The sequence below is a fragment of the Pan troglodytes genome, chromosome Y (genome assembly GCF_028858775.2).
Source record: "Pan troglodytes isolate AG18354 chromosome Y, NHGRI_mPanTro3-v2.0_pri, whole genome shotgun sequence".
Taxonomy (NCBI): Eukaryota; Metazoa; Chordata; class Mammalia; order Primates; family Hominidae; genus Pan; species Pan troglodytes.
In genome coordinates this window covers 15,388,667-15,405,998 of record NC_072422.2, presented here as the reverse complement: position 1 = coordinate 15,405,998, position 17,332 = coordinate 15,388,667, and the positions used below count along the sequence as shown (strand labels likewise).

General features: G+C 35.1%; 1 pseudogene; it reads right to left on the bottom strand.

The window, feature by feature from the left end:
* The window catches only part of LOC736791 (RNA-binding motif protein, Y chromosome, family 1 member F/J-like), a 366,893-nt pseudogene that overhangs the window by 513 nt on the left and 349,048 nt on the right, over window positions 1-17,332 (bottom strand).

Below are 17,332 nucleotides of genomic sequence, written 5' to 3'. Positions count from 1 at the left end.
GGTGACAGGGCAGGATTCTGTCTGAAAAAAAAAAATAAATCAGTGAGAGAGAAAGATACAGAGACAAAAAGAAAGAAAGACAGGAAGGAAGAAAGGAAGGGAGGGAAGGAGGAAGGGAATGAAAATTTGTACCTAACAGTTGTAAATACTTTTGGCATACATGTGATATTTTGATACAAGTAATGTGAACTGGTAAGGGAGGGATCAAAGAGGGGATGAGGGTGGATTAAATTATACTTGCTTAGAAGGAATCATATCTAGTGTTCAGTGGCACAGGATGACTAAACTTAATAATGATTTATTGTACATCTCAAAATAATTAAAAGAGCAAAGGTGAAATGTCGCTGATACCAAGAAAAGATACGCCAGACTCAGTGAGGTGGAATGTCGCTCATAATAAGAAAAGATATGCCAGACTCAGCGGCTCACTGCTATAATCACAACACTTTGGGAAGCCAGGAAAGGAGGATCATTTCGGTCTGGGAATTTGAGACCAGCCTGAACAACATATCCAAAGCATTGTCCCTACCACACACACACAAACACAAAAGCTGGGCATGGTGGTTGGTGTGTGTCTGTAATTCCAGCTACTTGGGAGGCTGAAATGGAAGGCTTGCACATTTGAACCCCGTGTTCAAGGCTGCAGTGAGCTATGATGGTGCCACTGCAGTCTAGGCTGGACAACAGTGTGAGACCTTGTCTCTAAAAAAGAAAAAAGAATCGATAACTGCTTGAACTGAAGGATACCCTATTTATTATTGATATATTTGTTGATTGATATAAGTATTTTTGTGTTGGAGTCGCACTCTGTCACCCAGGCTAGAGTGCATGGTGCAATATCGGCTCACCGCAGCATCAGGCTCCCAAGTTCAAACCATTGTCCTGCCTGAGCCTCCCAATTAACTGCAACGTACTACAGGCAGGCACCACCATGCCCGGCTAATTTTTGTATTTTTGGTAGAGATAGGGTTTCATGGTGTTGGCCAGCCTGGTCTTCAACTCCTGTCCTAAAGTGCTCTGCAAGCCTCGGCCTCCCCAAGTGTTAGAATTAGAGACCTGAGCCATCACCAATGGACAGTAAGATACACAAGACGCGGGGGATTTATCTTTTCACTTCATCCTCACAATGCTACAGGTGAATGAAAACACTTCATAACACGAATAACTCACTTGAAAATCAAAGTTGGTAACTTCTCCCTTTAAAATTATTTGTAAACTTACCCTATAAAAATTGATGATTGTGTCAAAATTTTTCAAGAACATACTTCCTCCTTGCAGATTAGTCTGTCAATTGTAAGAATTATGGACTGCAAAACTTCTGGAACTTGATGTATTTCATTTCTTTAGTTTGTATAATCAGGAAAATTAATTCATTTAGTTATTTCGGTCTAAATATTTTTATCATTCAATGATGTCTTAAAACTTTAAGCAATCCCGTCGGAAACTTTATGCTGTTGTTTATGTTTTATACACTTCACTTTCCTCTAAGTATGAGGTTTAAAGTGTTTCCATTCGTATTATCAATTAAATACGATAGGCTGACAGTGGAGGCACATGCCTATGATCTTAGCACTTCGGGAGTCTGAGGAGGGTGGATCAGGATTTTAAGAACAGCCTGGCAAACAAGGTGAAATGCTGTCTGCACTAAAAATACAAAAATTGGCCCAGCTGTGCTGCACACATATCTAATACCAGTTACTCAGGATGCTGAGGCAGGAGAATAGCTTGGACCCAGAAGGCAGCGGTTGCCATAAGCCAAGACAGAGCCACTGCACCCCAGCTTCGGCAACAAAGCTACACTTCATCTCAAAAAAATGTGATACTATCCCAACCACTCTAGATTATTCCTATCTGTAAGAACATATTACTACACCATTATTTACAACATCCATTGGCAAAATATTCAAGAAAAAATTAACGTGGGTACCTCACAAGACAAAACACTTACTTTCCACCATTTAAACTACGAACATTTAAATTCATTATGGTATGCACCTGAGAAACTTAGCTGGTTCACTTCTGATTTAGGTGAAAAAAAAAGTTTTCATTACCGTTATCCTCTTCAGTCACAGAATGCTTCACACAGAATGTTCTGGATGTCTTAAACTTTAGTATCAATACATCTAATTATTTCCTTTGACCTGTACTATTCCTCTAAAAAATAAACATTTTATGGTGAGGCAGACAGTTTTGTAGTCTTTCTGAAGACTTCTTCAACGTTTTAACCTTGTTAGTTTTTAAAGAGAAACAGCCTAATTAGAAAACTTGAGCAGCTTGCAAGGGCGACATAACACATCCCTAATTTTGCATCTGTGTTCAAAGAAACAAAGGAAAACGTACAACAAACTACACAATTTACTCTCCTATTGAATTTGCTTTAAGCATGTGCGGCTAACCAATAACACCAGGCATCTTGCAGTACGTGTAAAATTTTATTGTGAAAATTTTAAGGTAGATATTACATCTAAACACTTTTCAAATAGCATCAACAAGTATGAAATTACTTTGAAAACAATTCCTTTTCCTTTGAATACCTCAAAAAATTCATGGAGGAAGTCAGTATCTACCTCTCTCCACAAAACCAACATGTTTCTGTCAGTAATATGCAGGTAACGATGCAGAAATAACATTTCAATTTTTGATTTGCAAACAAGGTTTGGTATGCAATAACTATTATTTTGAATGCTTGCTTTAATATCTGCTCGAATCGCCTTTTTCAGATCGACTCTCCCCACCATCTACTATAGATGCCACATAACTTGAGCTACCATATGCTTCACGAGGATCAGGGAGCACCCTACCCAGAGAAGGCGGATTCCTTTGGTCTTTTCTGCAAACATGCTCACGATCACAATAATGAAAATCACCACAGCTCCTTGAGTAACTCTCCCAACTTCTGCCATATCTATCTCGTGTATTACTATATGCATGGCAGGTGCTTCCACCATAAGACATCCGAGGCCCTCGTGCAGGTGGTGCATCATGAGAGGTCCCTGCAGGGTTGATAAATAATATGTGGGACTACATTTAAACATTTGTACTGCTATCATTAAAGCATGAATTAGTTAAAGTACTATTTGGAAATATCTGCTTTCCTCCGCCTTTGTTGACAGGATATTAATCAAGTCTTCAATAGTCAGAAGGTTTAATTTAAGAGAAGTGTAAGAGTAGTATTTTGCAGCTTAACCAACTTAATTCTAAAGTAAATGCTCAGTCACATTTTCTTAACGTTAACTGAAGTTCTCACCTTCATATCGTTCCCTAGGCTTTATACTGATAATGAGTACCAGATAAGCACTGTTTATTTTATTATTTGTGCACAATGATGAAAATGAATAAATATGTTTCTGGGATGATCAAAAAAAAAAAAGAATACTCAATATTTAAACATGTTGCATATGTCCTTTACAATTTTCCTTAGAATTTCATTAAAATAACAATCCGGTCTATTAAATAAAATTCTGTAATTTACAAATCCATCCTGGACCCTTACCGTATCCCTGAAATGCATCTCTATAAGAACTTCCACGTAGATGTTCAGAATGATCTCTACCAAGGGCCTCACCGTAGCCATCGTGATAACTAAATTGAAAAAAAAAAGTCTTTTCAATTTCCGAATGAACAATTTAAGAAATCCATTTGATAAATCCAGATAACATGACAGTACCTATATCCTCTAGAGGAATGTTCATCCCAACTAGAATGACCATAATCACGGTATGCATAGTCTCTAGGTGGTGGGGTATAATCCCTGGTTTCTCGGGAACTTGGACTATTTCTGCGTGCACAAGTTGAAGCAAGGAATGTTAAATTGTCAACTTGTAGTATCCAAAATAGAACTACATTACAACTTAAACACAGTTAAATTGCCAACCATCTAAATAAAATACCCACAGATCCCAAATGCCCAAAATGCCCAAATGCCCAAAAAGCACATGAAACAGACACTGATAATCAATGATGCAGGAAATGCATTTCAAATAAAAAAGGAGCTTCCACACTTCACACACACACACTGGAAGGGCAATAAATTTTCAAAAGCAGGAAATAACAAGTGTTTGAGAGGATGTAGATAAATTGGAGCCCTGACACAATGTTATTTGGAATGAACAATATAAGAAATCTATTTGATAAATCCAGAAAAAGTTACAGTATCTATATCCTCTAGAGGAATGTTCATCCTGCCTAGGATGACCATAGTCTCAGTATGCCTAGCCTCTAGATGGTGGAGCATAATCCCTAGTTTCTCGGGAACTTGGATGATTTCTCTGTGCATAAGTTTAAGCAACAAATTTTAACTTTTCATCTTCTAGTATCGAATACATGACTAACTTACAACTTTAAATTAAAAGGCCAAACATCTAAATAGATATTTCTCCAAATAAAATAGGCAAATGGCCAAAAAGCACAAGGGACAGATACTCATATTCAGTGATTCAGAAAATGCATTTCTTTTTGTTTTATTATACTTTAAGTTCTAGGATACATGTGCATGATGAGTTAATGGGTGCAGAAAATGCATTACAAATCCAAAATGAGATATCATATTTCACACACACAGATGAATGGCAATAAATTTTCAAAAGCAGGAAATAAAAAGTGTTTGAGAGGATGTAGATAAATTGGAGCCCTGATACAATGTTAGTTGGAATGAACAATTTAAGAAATCTATTTGACAAATGCAGAAAAGGTACAGTACCTATATCCTCTAGAATAACTTTCATGCCGACGAGAATGACCATAATCATGGTAAGCATGGCCTCTAGATGGTGGAGGATAATCCCTAGTTTCTCAGGAACTTCGATGATTTCTGTATGCATAAGTTTAAGCAACAAATTTTAAATTCTCTACTTCTAGTATCTGATATATGACTAACTTACAACTTGAACAAAATTAAAAGGCCAAACATCTAAACAGATATTTCTCCAAATAAAATGGGCAAATGCCCAAGATGCACATGGGACAGATACTCATATTCAGTGATTCAGAAAATGCATTTCTTTTTTTTTATTATACTTTAAGTTCTAGGGTACATGTGCATGATGAGTTAATGGGTGCAGAAAATGCATTTCAAATCCAGAATGGGATATCATATTTCACACACTCACACTGGAAGGGCAATAAATTTTCAAAAGCAGGAAATAACAAGTGTTTGAGAGGATGTAGATAAATTGGAGCCCTGATAGAACGTTAGTTGGAATGAACAATTTAAGAAATCTATTTGACAAATCCAGAAAAAGTTACAGTACCTATATTCTCTAGAGGAATGTTCATCCCGATTAGAATGACCATTATCACGGTATGCATAGCCTCTAGATGGTGGAGCATAATCCCTCGTTTCTTGGCAACTTGGATGATTTCTGTGTGCATAAGGTTAAGCAACAAATTTTAAATTTTCAACTTCTAGTATCCAATACATGACTAACTTACAACTTAAACAAGGGCTTCTGTTTCTCGAAGCAGCTGGTGGTCTCTGCCTACCACCACTTTGAAAAGATGGTTCCTTGGCTTCTTCTACTTTTATTGCTTTTCCATGCAAAGACTAGAGGTATTAAGGGTACTATCAATAACACTGGCACATTTAACGTAAGCGCATTTTACAAACATTTTTACATCAACTGTAGTTCAATTCGAGGTATTTTCTCTCAAAAGGAACTTTTTTTCCTCCTAAAATGAACACATCTTTCGCAGTGCCAAATTTGAGATAGTTACTGAGCACATGCCTTCCATTAAGGGATCAAACACAAATTCTATTTTTCAAATTCCTTGAAAACTCCTCCATTATTTAAAAAAAAAACTCAAACATAGGAAAAAAGATTGACCCATCACACATTCTATGGAAGAATGTGGCACATCTCTTTTTTACAATATATAATCCACTTCATCTTTGTATTCACATCACTGATTTGAAAGTTGCAGTGTCCCAACAAAACTTGTGTCATTTAAAAAAAAATGAGCTTACTTTTTCAGACAGATTAGTCACATTACTCATTATGGGTTGTTTCTTGTTGGATTTGCTAACACTTACATAAAATGTCCCCATATGATTTACAATTCTATATTGACTCTAAAAATGTTTCTGTAAATGTGATCCTTGTTTCATCTCATTAAGTTTTCTTGCCTTACTCATTTCTTATATTGCCTTAGACGTGCCCTTAAAAAACGAATCTTAATGTAGTACTTCAGGTAATTTCTCAGAAATGCTTAACTATCCTAATTAATTTCATAATAACGTTTTTCACTGTAATCTTTTCTGCAGGCCACAGCAATTTTTGAAAACAGTTCTTATGTATATGTTCATGTATATGTTTTAACCACACACGGGGTGGTTCCCTCCTGTAATCCCCTTGGGAGGCCAAGGCTCTTGGATTGCCAGATGTCAGAAGTTCAAATCCAGCCTGGTCAACATGGTGAAATCTCATCCTACTAAATATTCAAAAATTATCTGTGTGTTGGCAGATTCCTGTAATCCTAGCTATTTGGGAGGCTGAGGCAGGAGGATCTGTTGAATCCGAGAGGTGGAGGTTGCAGTGAGCCAAGATCATGCGACTGCACTATAGCCTGGGTCACAAGAACAAAACTTTGTCTCCACCACCCCAGCCCCCCAAAAAAAGCATCAAATTTACATAAACATAATTATCTTGAAAGCCAGCATAATTTTAATTTAATTGTAGACATCAGTTTCAGACATTGTTTATTTTGGAGAAGTGATTACAGAAATCTGACAAATCAAGGCCTGATGAGAATATTTAAATTAACCACACTCCAGAAGCCCAAAGCTGAAAAGCTAAGGTGTTTCTGATATAATAGCCCAAATTCTGCATTTCCTCTCTATTGGACAGTGTAATATTGCACATATGAAAAACAAAGGTAGTGTTAAATAAAAACTGGTGGAATTAAGAAGAGGAGTCATTGCTTAGTGAATTAAAACAACACACAAATTGAGAAGAAAAGACAGTGATAGAAAATACCTTGTCCGTTGATTTAATTCACAATAATTTTCATTTTTGTCTATTAGCATTAAATAGTACCATTAACATAATATCATTTTGTATATTGTCTTCTAACATGTATGTGGTTTTTACTTTGTATATTTGGAAACCTGATCAAAGATTCTTTATACATTTTATTTTTTCCCAAATTTGCTACCTAATAGCTACCTAGTGCTAGTTGCCTGAATAGCTCTCACTAAGTAGTTTGTCTTTTCCTATTAATTTTAATATGAACTTGGTATGTATTTTGTTGGCATCTTTACTAAATCTACAGGTGTTGAAGTTGTTCAGATTTCAGTCATGGATCCTCTTGGGTTTTCTCAAGGCTAAAACACCCTTTCTATGCTGACCATTAAGAAATTCCCAACTTCAGGCCAGATCTTTGTTCTGCCTTCAGACTTGGCATATCCAACTGCATGCCTTACATCTCCACATACCAAAACCAGACCTTCATTTCATCCCCAAAACGTGTTTCCTCGTACAGTATTCCACTATTTCAGAAATTCACAGCACCAAATACCCTGTATTTCAAGCTAGAAATGTAGAGGATGATCCTTGAGGCAGCCTTTTCTCAATGACTCTTCATCATTTACATCCAACTCTTCACAGGTTGTGTGTCCTCTCTGAGAATTACAGTCTTAGTAAATAAAGAGTGGCCACTAAGTAACCTTCAATCATCCAGTTTTGTTTTTTTTTCAATTCACACCAGTTTCTCTACAGAATAGCTGGAGCTCTGCAATGTCAATGTTGGAGTAAGTACCATTCTCTGCCAGTATTACCATTTTATTTATGATGAGATAAATGATCCTTAAAAATGCCCACACAAATCTATACTAAGTAACACAATTAAATGATGTCTTTGTTTTACAGAAAAGTACAAGGAAATAGAATCAATTGTTATTATATGATCTTTATAACTACACACACAGGTACTAGATATTTTAGACCCCACTTCATACATCTGAAATTTGGCTCTCAAAATCATTAACTTCTCTTACAGTCTAACTTCAGATTGCAAAACTACCTCTTTCCACAATATTGTGCTATCTCCCTTTAAGGACCAGCCGGGGAATCATTAAGAATAAAAAATATAATTTTCTTCAACATCTCCTAGCTGAGCCAAAATCTAAATTTTCTGTGGAGATGTTGCTATGCACAATTTTGCCAAAACTTTTACAACTTTAACCACAGCCATGCTTCAGTGGCCTACCTGTTCATCCAATACCTGCACGCATGCTTTAACATACAAAAATTTGAAAGTTAATACGAGTATTAATTCTTATCATTATAGACAATGACATCTGAAGATGCTTTCCAATCTTCCTTGAGTATATGATATTCAAAATGTCAGTACAGTCTCCAAAATGTCAATGTAATCTTAGTAGCAGTGGATCATTACAGAAGATAATTTGGCCACAGTGGTCAAATATTTTTGTTAAATACTGCTATTTTATAGCCATACATAGCATTAACTGACCCATGTTGTATAGCTAGAAAAATGATCCTAAAGAAAATGTTCAGAAATAGGTTTCACATATTTTGCTAAATTGCAAACTAACAGGTTAATTACTACCATGAAGTGCTAGACAGTTGTAGTACTTACCAAGAATGAAAAAGAAGATAGGGTGATATGAATTGAGAAGGCTGCAGTTAGGAAAAGATAAGATATTTATTCCTGACACCTGGCTCGATATTCTTTGTGTGTGGCTTATTTTTGGGTTTTTTTTATTGTTGTTGTTCTGTTTTTGGTTTTTGTTGTTCTTGTTTTACTTTCTCTTATGTGTCAGATCAGAGTTTCACAAACATCCTCAAATAATTACATGGGTCATAAATAAAATATATACCCAGAAATTTGTAGCTATTTTCCTTCGAAATCCTGGTTCAATCACCTGGAATGAGACCTGGAGAACCAGTAATGCTCACGAGTATGCTAAGTGATTATTACCAAAATGACAATTGTGAAATATTTAGAAAACCATACAGGAACTAGGTAATCAACATTTAATAATTGGTTCTTACTGTAAGGGTAAAGGATTTTGTTGAAATGACTATTTAAATGCAAGTTTTATTAAAAAGATAGAAGTGAGCACTTCAGTGCTTTCTAATTAGTATCTTTAAAACATGTTTTGCTAAAGTGGCAAAATAATTTTTTTCATTTGAAGTTAGCATTTTAGCCTCAAATGACTTCTGAGTTAGCTTTTTGAAAGTCTTCAGATGATAAATTCTAAAAACTATCTTGGTTGTTTATAAAACTCCAGAACATCACTAAAACATATATAAATAAGAACACCAGTATCCAAAATAATCAAAATAACTCATACAAATGTACAAGAAAAAATACACACAATCTAGCCCAGTAGAAGAAAGAAGTACAGGTAAATAATTAGATCCTTTTTAGAAAAGAGGAAAGTCAAATGACCAACGAATAATGGCTAGATGCTTGAGCTTATTAGTAATCCAGGGATATAAATCAAAACCACATTAGGTTCCCACTTTCATTCATTAGTTTGTCAACTATTAAAATAATAAGTACCGAGTGTAGTCAAGAATGTAAGGAATCATAGTTTTTTCCCATCAATCCACAGGACTATCTAATGATATTTAGTAAAATTAGGGTGACTAAAATCTTTATTGTTCCAATGGAAACTTTTTTAGGATAAAAGAGTACTAACATATACAAAATCATGTATTATTTAACATATTATTTCCTTATAGGCAAATTGTTTTTACTGTATGGATGGATCTATAAAATAGTTATCTTCCAACTATTTTTGAAAATGAAATCCCTTCAAAAATTTAAAACCACAATTATATATCTTGAAGCAAAAGAGAAAAATAACTTCTTTAAATTTATTATTTAAATATTAGAAATAGTAGGCAGAATAACGATTCTGGAACATATTTATATGAATTAATCTGTTTCTTAACAATAATTATACATAGTTCTTTTCTGGAAAATGCATTTCTTTTAATTTTATATTGATTTTTAAATAAAGCTACTTGCAAGTTTTTCCAAAGTTGCTTCTTCTTGTCAGCAATAAAAGTTATCACCAATATGTAGCTTTTTCACTGAACATTAAAAATCATTTATCACACATTGTTCAATGTTTTATTTCTGGCACGATAGAATTTCAACAGCTTTATCTTGTTTGCAGTGATTGATTAAAAATTCAAACCGTTTTTTAATTTAATTTTCTATTTGAAACATCTAAATGGCATTATTCAATTCTTTTGGAATTTCTTCTGTAGCTAATGGAACTAACATACTAACAATTACTGATGCATATTTCTTAAGTGTGGAAAAATTAGTATTAAAATGTACACAATTGATTTTTAAAAATAGTAATATAATATAAATAAAAAGCCAGGCATCTCAGAATTATATGCTTAATTTTTTCAAATTCACACACTAAACCTGTGAAAATGTCATCTTCAGGCTTAGTTTTCTTAATGTAACTAAGTATTACCTTCTGAAATAGCAGCTGCTTTTTCCCCTTAGCCCACTGTATTCTGGATTTCAGGATATCAATTTTAGCCTGTGGTCCCAACACGGACTACAAGGCTTCATGATTACACCATGTGTTTATTGGCACTTTTCAACACATAATTTGATTGAAAGGGAAACTGAGTAGTTTTTAATTAAATACCTAGTTGCATTTTTAGGCCATTGCTGCTGAAACACATTTTTTTAAATAGTCATTAGCAAACAGCCCATAAATAGGTAGTTGTAAGTATATAAGAGATGACAAAACCACTGTGGCCAGATGAATCAACTACTCTCTGTGTGCTAAGCTTCTATTTCCAGCACATAATTTACATATATCTAGCCTATTATTTCCTTCATTTTCCCCAGACCTATCATATGATGACCTGGGAGTGTCATGTAAGTGGACCACGTAGGAAAAAAAAAAAAAAAAAAAACTATGTCAGATACTTCTGCCATCACCAGGCAAGACTGGAAGAAACTACTCATCCCCAGCCACTACTGACCCAGTGCATATTTATTATCACTCACTCTGCAGCATGCTGCCCTTGAAAAAGTAGCAGTATCTGTGTATTGTGTGAACTGTGTCAGGAAAATAAAGTTGATTTTCAGATTTATCTCCCTACTAAAGTCATCATTCTGTTAACATTTTATTTTTCTCACATACTGATAGAGGCCTGACAATAGCTGTAATTATTGAACAAAATGAACATTTAACACATGCTTGCTGGTTCTAATCAATGTAACATAATAATACTTCATTAACAATGAAAAATCTAAGAAAAATCTAAGATATATGCTAAGCCGATTAGCATGGATCAACAACAGTAATAAAGTGGTAGTCCAGGGAGCTAATGAGAATGTTTCATTCCCTCAAAGTTAAAACTGTACACACACTGCAGTCCAGCCATTCTTCTAGTATATTCATTAGAAACTCTCACACATGTGTACCCGGAGGCATAGGGAAGGTTTTTCATTGTAGCATTTCAATAAACACATCATGGAATATGAGAATTCAGTAGACTGATAACTATGCCATCAATAATGGCAACTCTCAACAAGAATGTTAACAGAATAAAATATGTGAAATAATACCTTATTCACACAAACATTAAAAAGTTATAAAATACCAGTATTATTTAGAAATAAATATTTTAATAGATTTAAAAAATATGAAGGTAATACCAAGTTCATGATAATGGTACCTCAGGAAATGGAAGACAGGAAATGAACCTGAGGGCGTATATTCCAATTATAAGCAGAGGTAATGTAAATAGAACATGGACTATCTTAAAAATAACAGCTGTTATTTTTAAGTAGGTTAAATTGGTATTGTTATATTATTTTGTATTTGTATTTTTTTAAATTTTACTCAAAAACAAAATAACTTTATAATGAACAATATACTGTTTACATTGGAATCACCTTGTTAAGTAATTGCTTTAAAATTCCCCTGTCTCCATTGCCACTTCCAAGGAATTAAGAAAATTAAAAATTAGAACATGTGGTATTTTTCAAAGAAAAACATTTTACAAGTATGAAATAAAATATATTACCAGCACATCACATTTTTTGACTCATTATCCATGTAAAATCATGCAGTAGGAGGAGAAGGACATGGGCAGGATTTCACATATCGGTACAGGAAATAATTGTATGTTTATATAAAATACCTTCTTAAGACATACTAGTGGCAAAGAAACATAAGAAAAGTGCTCAACATCACTGATCATCAAAGAAATCCAAATCAAAATCACAGCAAGATACTATCTCATACCCAGTCAGAATGACTGTTATTATTAAAAGGCCAAAATAATAAAAAGAAGAAGAATGTGGGCAAGGTCCCAGGGCAAAAGGAACTCTTATACACTGGTGGTGAGGGTGTTCAGTCACTGTGGAAAGCAGTTTGGGAATTTCTAAAAGAACTAACAATAGAAGTACCATTCCACCCAGCAATCCTATTACTCAGTATATGCTCAAAGGAAAATAAATCATTAAAGCTACCAAAAGACACAAGAATTCTCATATTCATCACCATAGCGAAGACATGGCGTCAACGTAGGAGCCCATCCATGGTGGATGGGATAAAGAAAATGTGGTACATATGAATGCTGGAATAGTCCACAGCCATAAAAAGAACAAAATCATGTCCTTTGCAGCAACATGGATGCAGCTGGAGGTCATTAACCTAAGCAAATTAACGAGGAAACAGAAAATCAAATATTGAATATTTGCACTTACGAATAGGATCTACAACTTGGGTGCACACAGAAATAAAGATAGGAACATTAGACACTGAGGACTTCAAAGTGGGGACAGAGGGAGAGGGGCAGGGGCTGAAAATCCTCCTATTGGGTACAAGGTTCACTATCTAGGTGATGGGATCAATAGAAGACTAAACTTTAGCATCATGCAATATACGTTTGAACCAAGCCTGCACATGTCCTCTGAATCTATAATAAAAATGGAAACAAAAATAAAAAAAATTATTAAAGGAAATGATATATTACATTATAGAATTGACATTATTGCAGTGCTACATAATTGAAACATGCTAATAAAATCTATATAAGCTTTATGGAAACAGTGAAAAGTCTCCTGAGTGTCTTTAGAAGTATAAAAATGGGATGGCTACCTTTATGCAAATTAACTAGACTTTAGTTGCACTAATTAAAAGAGCAACAGCTGAGTCAATGACATGAGAATAGACAAGTTACAATTGATGTCAAAATTCTACCTTATTACATTACCTTTGAAATCATATCCCAAGTTTTCTTCTATTTTGAGAAACATCACTCTACATATATATAGAACAAAGATTGCTTTGGCAGATTAGCACAATTTTAATGGAGCAAATTTCATCTTCAAATCTGATAAGCACTTTCCAACACTGTTGGTAAAAACTGTCCATCAGGCTAGACACACATTTCAAAGAGCCTGTGAGGCTGCAAATCACTTATGCTTCACTCATGTTTTACCATGATAATGCATAGCACTTACACAGTGTTTCTAAGTTTGAAAGAGCCTAGGGACTTTAATTAATCCTTAAACTACTGAGTGAGAGAGTCATCAGAAGCTCCTTGAAGATATCATTTAACTGTATAATTCACTTTTGCTTAAATGTAATTCAGCATAGGTGCCGTGTTGTGTTTTCCTAGCTTTCTATTTAAATCTTCAGAGAAATAATATTTATCTGTGACTATATGATGCATAGGCATCTACTATGAATAAAATTATGTAGACTGCACTCTGTCTGCCACTAAAAGCTAACAGACATATGTACATCCAACACATGAAAAACATCTGGTACATTCTGCTGTATTTTCTTTTCTTATTCATTTCATATCTCATTTTCATGTATTCCAGAGTGGACTTCTTAGATTTGAATAGGCTAAACATTTTAAATGAGGGATATACAATTCTCTTGTTAATTTTTATAATAAATTTAGTTTTTTGGAAAGTGCGTTAAAACTAAATGCTTATAATTATGCTGAATATAAAAGAATATCATATGTGAAAGCTTCACCCAAATGAAAGAATATTTAACTATTCTATTTGGAATTATCTCTAATAGGATTTCCTTCTCTGTAGGTAGCTGGCTACAGAGGTCTACCAAAACAAATCTATTTCTGCAGTAAATACCAACACTGGCTTACTCAGGAAAGAACTCTTTCAGTCTGCAAAGCACAACACTTCTTTTCCCTGAGAAGGATACATTCTTATACAGTTTTACTCTTCGACTAAAATTTCAATTAATCATTTTCCTTTTAATTACAAAGGAAATCTGGTTACTTTCGAATTACTTGCATGAAATCAATTCTCTGTAACTATATAAAATTACATAGGCATACACACTTGCATACAAAAGAAACAGCACAACTGGAAGACCAACAAATGTGTACATGTCTTCTGTTTTAAAAACCTTTCTACTGTATTATTTGCATTAAGGTTATAGTTGTAATTCAATCAATGACCTATTTTAAATGAGTGCTTAGGATATGACTGGAGAAAGTTTGTACAATGCAAGAAACATTTCCCTATGCATACACTTTATTTGTAAATACATTTATACTGTATAGGTAAAATGGTTAACTTTGTTGTCAAAGACTGATACTGGCTAAAGTTTTGTTTTCTAATACACTCTTCTTTAATTTTTTCCAGAATGCTTTGAAATATTGTTCATATATTTACTCTAATTTCATCTGGAAAATGGAGAAAACCATTTTTTTCTTATAAGTTTATCATCTCCTGAGTGTCAAACTTGTCATGAAAGGAGAGTTACATCTGCTACTCTTACTTTAGGACCAGACTTTGCACCAATAGATTATAAATGCGAAAATTGCTGCCTACTTAAAGCTAGTGTTCTACAGAAAACACTGTGACAGTCTGAGATTGAACCCTAAGGATTGGCCTTGGGAAATTTGAGACTTTGGTCAACTAATTGCTAAGGATGTTCTCTCTTGCAAGAGCTTTTGACTCTTTAGTCAAACACTCTATCATGGAAAATCTAACCTTGTGGGCCATTTGGTTATGAGGTGGTAAAAAATAATAAAAATATTCCTGGAACGCAGATAGCCAGAACTATAGGTCTTCAAGAAAAAGTACTCTCAGTAACAATGTGAAAGCTTGTCTGAATTTCCATTTCCACATTATGATAATTATGCTACAATATGTAGCATTTCTGTAAATTATTTCTGGTTTTGAAAATCTTTACTTTTGAATGTGGATTTATCTTTAAAAAATTAGTAATGTTTCGTAGGACCATTTGCATGTATAAATTATGCAACATTTTATGGGAACTCATACATGGACATCTCACACAAAGCAAGTCATGAGACATGTTTGAGATGCATTAGGGTGGATGAAGAGGAAGCACTGTTTCTACTCTCTGGGTCTCTAATTTCCGATAAGACAAACTATAAAGTAAAATAAGAGTTTAAAAAAGAATGACTCAATCTTTTGTATCTGATTGTTGTTTTGTATCCTATAAACGCTTTATGCTATATCTAAGAGTTAAAACATTAGATGTTGGTCTTTAGGACACCAAGTGGAGGTGGGAGGACACATGCAGTTGCTGCCGGGGGAATCTTATCCAACGAAAGAAGTCAGGAACAGGCAGCTGAATGGGCAGTGGTCTAGTGCCAGGTGTTTAGCTGAGACTTGTGTAAGTTTCTCAGAAATCCTCAGAAGTATTTGAGGGAAATGAAACTGGTGTAGCAATGCTCTTTAAGAAAAATTAGCTAAGGAACATCCTATAGTGTCCTGAGGAAAAAAGTGAGCAAGGCACGTAATTTGAGACAGGAAAAATACTAGGTGACTGCAGGAGCATAGAAAATCTCAGGCAGCTGTTTCACATGACTAACAAATATACACTATTAAAATAGCTGCATAAACTAGGACTTGATAAGACTGTGGAAAACCAGGGTGTGGGCAAAGCTGGCTAGGAACAACTGGAGCCAGCATGGTGTTGAATTTCAGCTAGATTCACCTTCGAGAAAGCAAAAAAATTCACTGCTACTACCTTGCAGCTCTGCTACTACCATGCAGCAGAGCAACTGATTAAAGGCAGCAACTCTCTAACTATGGCTACTTCACAAGTGAAAACTAGAAATCCCTGTTGGTTTAATTCATGTTTACTTTTTCTGTTGTATGAAGTAAAAAACATTCCTTACTGACACAATGTTTCATTGTTTTCCTTATTCTCCAGCATTTATTTTCTTCTCACATTACTTATAGTTTGTAACTTATTTTGTCAAATATATGCAATGAGGTAATACTGCAGGATTATAGAAAGCACACTGCATTGGAAACAGACTCATATTGAAATGAGAAAACGTCCCTTGTCTCCCCTCCCCCACTGGGCGTGCAATGAGGACAGGTTGTGGGGCTCTGATCCCAGGCAACGTCTAGGGATAAATGTTCACAGCTCCAGAATCCCCAGCGGTCATGTGTTACACGGTGTTGTTTTAGTTTATCCATCTGTAGGTGGCTTGTGTTAGTCAGCTCCATCAGACACCCTGTCTTACTGGAAAGACAGAGAGCTATCTCAATTCAGGGGTTTCTTGCCTTAGTGAACCTGAAGAAATGGTTCACACGTGGGCTTAGAGAATAAGTGCAAGTGCGCGTCCTCACCTAGGTCAGTGAGTACAGGCCTGAGGGTGGAGCCCTAGCCAAGGACCAGGCCGTGCTCTACCCAGCACTTGCCTGCCCTCCCTTCCATATCAATAGTTTTAATTTAAATCTCCAATAGTAATACCCAAATTCTTTAGAGAAGACTGTTGGAGGAAATGGCATTAGAAGAGTCTAGGGTTAGGGTATAGGAAATGGAAACACAGAGAGCTTGTCCTGCAGGCCATGGAATCACTGCGGAAACATATTCCCTACAGAGAAGGAGAGGGACACAAACTGGCTTCTCTCCTCTTCTTGTTCTCTAAACTCTGCAGTGTCTCCCCTGGACACAAACTGGCTTATCTCCTCTTCTTGTTCTCTAATCTCTGCAGTGTCACCCCATGACTGAACTGAAACAGGAAGTAATTTTTATGGGAGCCTAGGAACCATGTCTCCCAGGGGCTAGGCCTCTCTATTACCAAACAGTGCCATGAGAGCGATTGATGTATTTATGGGCATATAAACCCAGCACACACAAAGGAATATCAGAGAAAAATATAATATCAAAGGATCAAGAGAGGAGTAGTATGAGGAACTACTCATGCATGATATTTGTGAAGACTGAAAAAAGTAAATCAGAGCTTATGCAGTAGTAATCATAACAAGAACACAAAGCAAAAACGGCAAAATTGTAATGTCAAGGGTATTTACTTTTCCCTTTAGGATTTTTAAAATCCCTTCCAGAACC